This window comes from Callorhinus ursinus, unplaced genomic scaffold (assembly GCF_003265705.2).
Source record: "Callorhinus ursinus isolate GAN/ISIS: 27379988/994484 unplaced genomic scaffold, GSC_fseal_2.0 scaffold10, whole genome shotgun sequence".
Classification (NCBI taxonomy): Eukaryota; Metazoa; Chordata; class Mammalia; order Carnivora; family Otariidae; genus Callorhinus; species Callorhinus ursinus.
Window position 1 is genome coordinate 84147295 of NW_027397072.1, and position 8490 is coordinate 84155784.

The 8490-nt window shown below is 48.6% G+C and overlaps 2 long non-coding RNA genes across 8 annotated transcripts in view; one reads left to right on the forward strand and one right to left on the reverse strand.

The window, feature by feature from the left end:
- LOC141373631 (uncharacterized) overlaps nt 1-5514 on the reverse strand; it is a 121275-nt gene extending 115761 nt beyond the window's left edge. For 6 of the 7 annotated variants that reach the window (XR_012379890.1, XR_012379885.1, XR_012379884.1 and 3 more), the window contains exon 1: nt 4388-4511. This is a non-coding gene — a long non-coding RNA (uncharacterized lncRNA). Of the gene's footprint in view, nt 1-4387; nt 4512-5302 lie in introns of those variants that run through there. The other variant, XR_012379887.1, reaches the window with a different exon arrangement.
- Nucleotides 5515-6327: 813 nt separating this feature from the next.
- On the forward strand, nt 6328-8422 carry LOC141373632 (uncharacterized). The gene is made up of 3 exons (XR_012379891.1): nt 6328-6617; nt 6852-6911; nt 7536-8422. It is a non-coding gene; the product is annotated as an uncharacterized lncRNA (long non-coding RNA).
- Nucleotides 8423-8490: the final 68 nt, after the last annotated feature.

Below are 8490 nucleotides of genomic sequence, written 5' to 3' on the forward strand. Positions count from 1 at the left end.
CACACACACACACACACACACACACACACACACACACACACACACACCAAGTTGACCTTGGAATATTTTTCTAGCTAGTACATACCCACATGTTTTGGTTAATAAATCATCATCATCACTCTGGTCAATCAGCTGGGTTCTATGTTACCTAGCCCTGTGAATTTAAATTCGAAGAAGACCATTGTGTTGTGGGTTGGGGGGGTGGGGAGGTGAGAGGGGAAGGCAAGAATAGTCCATCACGTTGTGTCAGCTATGGCTTCCCTGGCGATTGGTAGTTTTCATTACCAGACTTGTCAGGTGCATACATGCAGCTAGAGTGGGCAAACACTTGGAAATGGGTTGTTTTAAAAGCATGCATTCGATAACCAACTTATTGTGCCTTTTTCATTTAGATTCCACAATCCGAAATAGCCTGTAGTTTAAAGCATCAGAAGTAAAGCTTCTTACTATTTGGGGTGAGAATTTATAGTGTCTGCATTTATAATTGCTCCTCCAAACCCATCTTAAAAAAAAAAACAAAAACAAAAACTAAGTGTTGGCTCCTTTCCTACAGATCAGATAAATCAGTTATCAAAGTGATACAAAGAACTGGGCTGGGGGGGGCGGTATCAGCAGGCTTCAAAAAAAAAAAAAAAAAAAAACTTAGCAAGACCAAGAAACAACTCATCCACTGCCAAGACGACAAATACTCATTTCCACCCAAAAGCTGCTGTTGAAGAGCCCTTTCCTTTGTATATGGTACACAGTGTGGGTTGTGAGTATGCTTAACATTTTAATTTGTAAATGATAATGGCAAATGTGATTCTACTCTGCTAAGGTGTCAGAGCACCTTATCATTCTCAAATGGAAGCAAATGAGTGAATACCCATTTTGTGTTTTGTACGTTTGACCCAGGTAATGTTCTTCATTCTCTCGTTTGGCAAAAGCAATTTCACCATCCCCAACAATTAAAAGTCTGTAGTTTTGCCCAGCAAAATAATTCATACCCAGCCTGATCGTTTCCACCTCCAAATCATTATAGATTTCTATAATATGTCAGTTCTCAAATTAACTTGTTGCTTTACCCAGAATTATTTTCTGTTTCTTTTACTTTAGGTAACCTAAGACTATAGATATCATAAGGAGCGAGCATTCTTTTTCATGTGTGTGTGTGTGTGTGTGTGTGTGTGTGTGTGTCTTTAAGTACCTTTGCAAGAAAGGAAAGTAAGTAGCAGCCAAGAAGATAGTTACAATCACAGATCTCCTGAAACCAAAAAAATACCATGCTCTAAATATGTACAATTATTGCTTTTTCCCCAAAACTGGCTAAATAGAAAAAATGTTTCCTTTCTCCTTAATAATTTTTAAATGCATTTAGCGACCCTGGGCACACAAAGTAAACTAGAGCTTGGAGGCATTTGTCCAGTTCACGTGAATCTCCCCCAGAAGTCTTTTGTCTGAAAAGTCCGGAGAGCTGAAGAAAAAGCAATGTTTGGATTCAGATTACACAGTTTCCTCAAATTTCCACCTTGTCTTATTAGCACAAACCTGACAGTATATTTCCTGACTCCAAATGTGAGAGCTCGCGTTCGAAAATCATGAATTAAAATGTTGTTCAGAGTATCTGCTTTGCTTATATTATTCCCATAATCTCTCAACTCTCCTGGAATTAAATGCCATTTATAAATCCAAACCTTGACTTTTTCAAGTTAGTTTCAAGGAAAAACTTCTCATGGCTGGAACCTGGTTGACTTGGAGTTGAGTTTGAAAGAATAAGGTGTCTTTTCCCTTCTTCCAGAGGGACTTTAGGGCTTTCATGAAACGTGCCCCCTTCCTAACAGGCTCTGTGACACATTCACAGGTGCGTTGAACCACTGAACCGTGGAAGCCAGCTTCTCACTTCCAGTCACTCATGGCTTCCCTTCCTTAGTCACGGTCTCTAAATCTCCTTGGGAAAATTGTTAGTGACAAACTGACTAATTTCTGAGAACCGGTCAGGATTTGCCCTTCACTATTTTAGGAAGTTTTCCGCACATCTTTTTCATCCTTTGCCACAATAAAGTCCAGTCTTCATTGGCAGTATCTAAAAATCTCTGAGTCAGAAACCTTGTGCTCTACTAAAACTTTTCTTCAACTGTGTTAAGTAATATTGTCCTAAAAAGTTTCAAGCCCACAGTTACCTCTCACCGATGGCTATTTTGTATTTTCTTTTCCCTAGGGAGGCTTTCCAGGGTAAATCCAAAATCCTTCTACAACTATAGGAAGTAGCAAGAATTGAAGTAGCCATTAAATATCAAATAGAGTAAAAGGGTTCCTGGATGCCTTGCCTAAATCTCCAAGAGCTTGAGTTTTATTTAGAAGTCAAAGCGTGTATCAAGTTGAAGAACGTTTATTATTTAACAGATAATACCTTAGAACGCATTTTTGCTCTCTTGACTGACTTGCTTCCCCAAAAATACAACCTGAAATGTAGCTTAAGTAACTTATTCTATGCCCTTGATAATTTTTTAAATGTTCTTGCTTTCACAGCCCAATTCTGTTTTCCAGTCCTATATACACTTCACTGAAAGAAATGAACAAATGCTTTTTTTGTTTTTCTGTGTTTTTGTTTTTTTTTTTTTAACTGTATTTCCTTCAGGGCCATTTCACAGACCGGGATGGGTGGGAGACAGAGAGGTCACGGTCCTCGTATTTAAAACTCTGTGTTATGTAATGAATTCACTCCTCATTGTGAATATGCATAGAAAGGTAAGGGTGTTTGTTCCTTTGGCAAGTTTGGAGGAGCAGATTTGCTTTTCAAACCGCTACATTTTACCTGCTAAGACGAGTCAGTGCGCCCCCTGCTGACAAGTCAATAGTGCGACTCCTGAGCACTTCCAAAGTTTATTTTGTTCAGTAAACCGTGTCATATAAAATTAACAACAACCAATAAAATTAGCTTATATGTTTCAACTGTAAAAGTCCAAAACAAAATAAAGCTAGTTTTAGTGGCGCTAGAAATCTCTAGTTTGGCTTCTTCTCTTTGGCTGAACCAAGGTCCTTTTATCTAAAGCCCAGTGCACAAACATATAGCTTAATGTGACTAGTGTTCTTCCTTTTATTTCTTTCTCTATGGCAACCAATATGCTCTGCTCAGAAATGTTCCCCATCAAGGAAACAAATGATCTTCAGGGAGCAGCTCTATATGGCATCTGGTCCAATGGAGCACAGAGAGTTAACCCCAGTCAAAAGCAACGCTGCCAAGCACGTAAACAAGGAGTGGAAAACTGGCGATTCTTACCCCCTCCCCAACTGAAACCTCTTCCTCCCTCCTTACAAACCATTTCACTGATTTGGCATCAACTGTTTCCAAAGAAATTACAAATCTTAAATTGTAAGGTGTTCCGGAGGCAAGAGTGCAATAAAATTCCAGCCATTTGATTCTACCCCCTCATCACACCAGACGCGGCTTCCTTTAAAAAGAACAAAACCAAGAAGCTTTTACAATCCTCTCCAGCCTATTTCACTAAGGTAAGGTGCCCACACAGGCTTGGCCTTGGCCTAGCTATTTCCTACAGCCATATTTATCTAATTAACTGCACCTCATAAGTAAGTTCCCCCTCGATTTTTACAAAACCCAGGGACAGTGGCAAGGGGGGGGGTACAAAGCTGGCTGTCAAAATGGAAAACAAAGTAAAATCTAGTTTTCAATAATAAAGGTCCCGCTTCCTTTGGGAATAAAGTGTAGGATGTCCTGGTTAGTTTTGATTGATCACTCTCTTTTCTGATGGACTTTCACTACCGAGCTGGAAGGCAGCAACTAAGACTGCTCCCCAGACTCGGCATTAACCAGGGGTGCACTGACTTCCTGCCTCCTCTTCCTCCCCTGCTTCCTTCCACTGTGGCTCTCTGCCTTCCCTTTGCCAAGCCCTCCCCCCATCCCCCTGCTCCCATCAGAAATCCCCCCACCACAATCCCAGACAAGCACACACGGGTCACCACATCAGCCCTGGCTACAGAAAGGGGGTATCTTCCCCTCCACTTCTGATTCGCTAGGAAAAAAAAACCCAAAGCAAGAAATATGTATAATATGGCGTGCTTTATAATCATTTTTTCTAGGGCTTCCCCCCCACACACAATCAACAATTAAAATTAATAGCACTCTCCTCCCCCACCCCCCAAAAAGTGAAATGCCTCACAGTGGGGAGCTTTGGAATGAGTCCATCTTTTTATGTAATATTTTAGCAGGGTTGAGTTTTTTTACGCTTCCCCAGCACACTTTCCCTTCCTTCCTTCAAAACAGTTGCTCTGTGAACCCTCTCTAGTCCCAAGCAATGAAAATAAGCTCCCAAATCTACAAGAGCATAAATAACCCGGAAAAGAGAGGGAGAAAGAGAGAAAACAGGTAAAGAAAATGAAAAGGACTTACCGAGCAAACTTCCAGGGTTAGATTTTAAAATAAAAGAAGATGTTTTATTATTTTTTTAAAGGTGCATAGGAGGGGGGAGGCATATTCTCAACTCCCCAGAACCGATGCATCCTTAGTCTTCCCTTTACACTGACTCCTCTAAACCCAGCTCTCCACCAGTCTATTATTTTCACCAAAATATATGAAAATGTATGCAAATGAAAATCAGCACTAACTGTTCTCCCCTTGTTATATACTTTGGATTTTTTTTCCAGACAAAACAATCACACTAGGCAAAGGGAGGGGGCGGATGGGGTGGGGCTGGGGGGGGGAGGCTGGGGAGCTCGGGAGAACTAAGTACGCGGAAAGGGGGGAGGACGAAGGGGACAGACCTCGGAACAGAAGTGTATTTCTGTTATCGAGGAGCACAGCGTTTTGGGGGGCTTCCCATATGCACACACACCCTCCTTGAAAAGAAAGAAAGTGGATCTGTTTGCAGAGGCGCTATCACGTTTCATCAGGCCACCTGAGACTGCCTTTGAAAGCGTGTACTGTGAAATTCATAGCAGTAATTTAGACAAAATCCTCACTGTATATTAATGAAAGGCGGCCCCATGGCTCTGTTCCTATCCTCCCCATTCAGTGTAAACAAAACCACGAGACTCTCTCGGTTTTTGAGCCGGATCCAAGCAAAATCGGCAGGAAAGGAAAACACGGGGTGCTGGCACCGACTATTCAAACGTCTGCACCTGGAGATCTCAGATTTATTCAATGAAATCTGTGTTCCATCTTTTATATATACATATACACATACATAAATATAAAAAAGGAACGTTAGGGGGACGTAGAGGGGGGAAAATCCGTTGTGTTTGGGGTTTGGTTACCTCTGCCTTTCAGATCTGTACCTTAGCAATAATGGCTTTGCTAAAAACCTACCTACGGCGGTATCTCTCACCCGGCAATCAGGAGCTGGACGAGATCCTACAGAAATCCTACGCGTCTACTGTTAATCTTGAGATCACGCAAAGGCGTAGCTTGCGGCTGGGCTGGAGAGCTCTAGCTTTAACTGAGTTCACCTAACTGCGTTCAGCCAGAGGAATTATTCATCGGGAGAGGGCAGCCCCGTTCACAGCTTAATCGGAGCACACCGGCGGCTCCGCATCTACCTCCAGGGCCGCCGCGGCGCCGCTGGAGCTCAGGACTGCCGGCTTCAGGAGCAGGCTGGGGGCGACTGGCGCAGGGCTGGCGCACCCGCAGCCAGGGGTGCGGGGCGCACGCCCACGCACACTCATTAGGAACGATGTATTTATTGAATGTCCGAGTTGGGTTAGTTCATTGGAAATCCCCGAGGAGGGTTCAATTTGCCCTTGTTTTCGTTGCCACTTTCTCTTTTTTCTTGGTTCGCTGAGGTTCCTCTGTGCAGCGTTTCCGCTTGGCCGCGTCCCCCCACCCCCGCTTCTCCCGCCTACCCTGCGCGCGCCCCCTCCCGTCCCCCTTAACTCTTTCAGCCTGGCTGGGGCTGAGACAGCGTTTGTCGCCGCCAGCCCATCCACTACGCAAACCCATCTGAAACAGAAAAGAAAGAAAAAGCACCACTGTGTCTAAGAATAGCGAGCAAGCAAAACACCACTAATAACCATAGAGGGGGGAAAATACACACACACACACACACACACATATACACACACGCACAATGTAAGCGGTGGAGGGCGCGGCTAGTGGATCCCGGTTCTTTAGGCCGGCTCCTGCTGCAGTGGGAATTCCCGGAGCCATTGGGTGGAATACACTTACGATGGATCTATGGGGAAAGGTCGAGCTGATTGCTTTTCAAATACATCGCAGGGCTCTGCTGACCGGCACCCTCCAAACACACAAGGACACGCTCGCTACTTGCTTGACTCCCAGAGGAGGGGGGAGGGAAGAAGGGAGGGAGAGCGGAGAGGCAGAGAGGGGGTGGGGGAGAGAGCGAGCCGCGGCAGCTAGCGGTCCGTCTCGCACGCGCGGGCACCGCGCTGGTCCTGGGCTGCAGGTTTCCTAGATGATGGCATCCGAGAACTTAAACAAAGGGGGACGCCGCCGGCGCAAAGCGGCTGCGGAAAGTTGCGGTGGCGGATTTCCAAGGAGCGCGGCCACGACCCGAGCCCTTGGCGATGCGAGCTCTCCCTTTCCACCCCCGCCGAGACAGAGACGGGGGCCGGCTGGTGAAGGAAAAAGGAAACTTTGAAACCACTGGGGATACATCAGCCTATAGGTATTAGCGTGAATGGTGCATCCATGCCGCGCGCTTTACAAATCTCTGGGATGGGGGTGGGGGGCGGGGAGGACGGCAACACAACGCAGTACTAGGTGAAGTGGATAGGTTGCTATTTTTCATGATTTTTTTTCCCCTCTTCATTTTCCTTCTGATTCTAACTCCCCCCCCTTTCTCCCATCCCTCCCTCCCTTTTCTCTCCCCTTTCATCCCTCCCCCCCCCCTCCGCCCCAGACTGGTAACGAACGCCCTGAGCCGCGGAGAGAACGCCAACCTCTCGGCCGGACACTAAGAGTTAAGATGTGGTGGAGGGGGTGGCGGGGGAGGGGCGGAGAGGAGAAAGTGGCGAGGGGGAGGGAGGCTGGGCGGGGGTGGGGGGGGGGGACGACAGATTTCCAGCTTCTACGACGCTCTGCCTAAATTAAAAAGCAACCAATCGGAACGGCCGGAAGGGGGGCCGCGCGTCCTGAGCCAGTCATTCTGGGCCTGCCAATCACCCAGCGGGTAGCCAATCAGCGGGGGCCCTGGTGCTCGACTTCCTTGTATTTGGGAAAGTGTGGTGGTGGGTGCGCGCTCGCGGCGGAGGGTAAACATTCGACAGTCCCTGCTCTGAGAGGGAGGGACAGAGAGCGAACTGTCAGATCCCAGCGAGAGCAGGCGGGCGAGAGAGGGAGAGGGGGAGAGAGAGAGAGAGAGGGAGGGAGAGGGAAAGTGAGAGAGGGAGAGAGAGCGCGAACGAGGGCGCAGAGCGAGCTCCCGCTGCAACTCCGCTCCGGCTCGGCCAGCGCCAGCGCCGTCGGTGCACTCTACGAGCCGTGCAACGTGCCCGCTGGAGTTGGTTGTGTACCAAGGATCCCCTATATGCACACACACACCTCCACCTCCACCAATGCACTCTTCTTCCTCCTCCTCCTCCAGACAACTGCTGGGAAAAAAATAAAACACCAACCCCAACCGTCAGCAACAAGGTAACAGAGCCATTCGACCTCATTTTTCTCCTGTTCAATTTTTTCCTTGTTATATTTGTTTCCTAATTTCTGCCCAAAAGGAAAGATGTCGCATCAGACTGTGACTGTTGCGAGGAGAATGAAAAAGGACTCTTGTTTCAGAGGCAACCAAGAGCTCCGGCAATAGCAACTTCAGAGAAATGCACCATCGCAAGAAGTTTTCCTAGGACAGAACAAAACTTGAAACGAAAGGACCAGAGGAGGAGAGCAGGAGCCCGCCTCTCCTCTCCGCACACGCGAGCAGCCAGCATCACCACGCCTTCAAGGACGAAAAAAGTTTTACTACTCTAAAGGAAAACCAGTGAAATGTGTTCCTGAGGAGAAGAGAAGAGAGCGGGCAAGGGAAGGAGCGGTCCGGTTGCTGGTCATCCATAATTTGGTTAAGGAAGAAAGGAACGGCTGCTTTCTTTGTTGTCTGCCGTGAAACCTTCACTTAGCAGGTGGACTGAGCCCCGCGCCCGGGCAGAGTCCGCACTCGCCAGAGGACAGCAGGAGGAGCGGGAGCCGGCGCGCCCCGCCAAAGAGCCCGGAGCGCAGGCCCGCGCCCCGCCGGGTGAGCCCCGCTGGAGCGAGCGGAACGCGCCGGGGCTGGGGGGCGGCCACGACCCCCCCTGAAGGGGGCGGCCACGGAGCGCGCCCCGAGAAGCGAGCCCCCCTCCCCAGAGCGCTGCTCCTGCTGCTGCTGCTGCTGCTGCTGCTGACCAAGGCCGGCCGGCGACCCCCGCGCCCTGCCGAGCGGCCTTGCAGCTGCAGCCGGGGGCCGCGGCGGCGGCGGCGGCGGCGGGGGCGGAGGCGGCGGAGGAGGAGGCGGCGGCGAAGGCGGCGGGGCCGGCCGGGGCCCGGGGCGGGGGCGGGGGAGGAGGGGG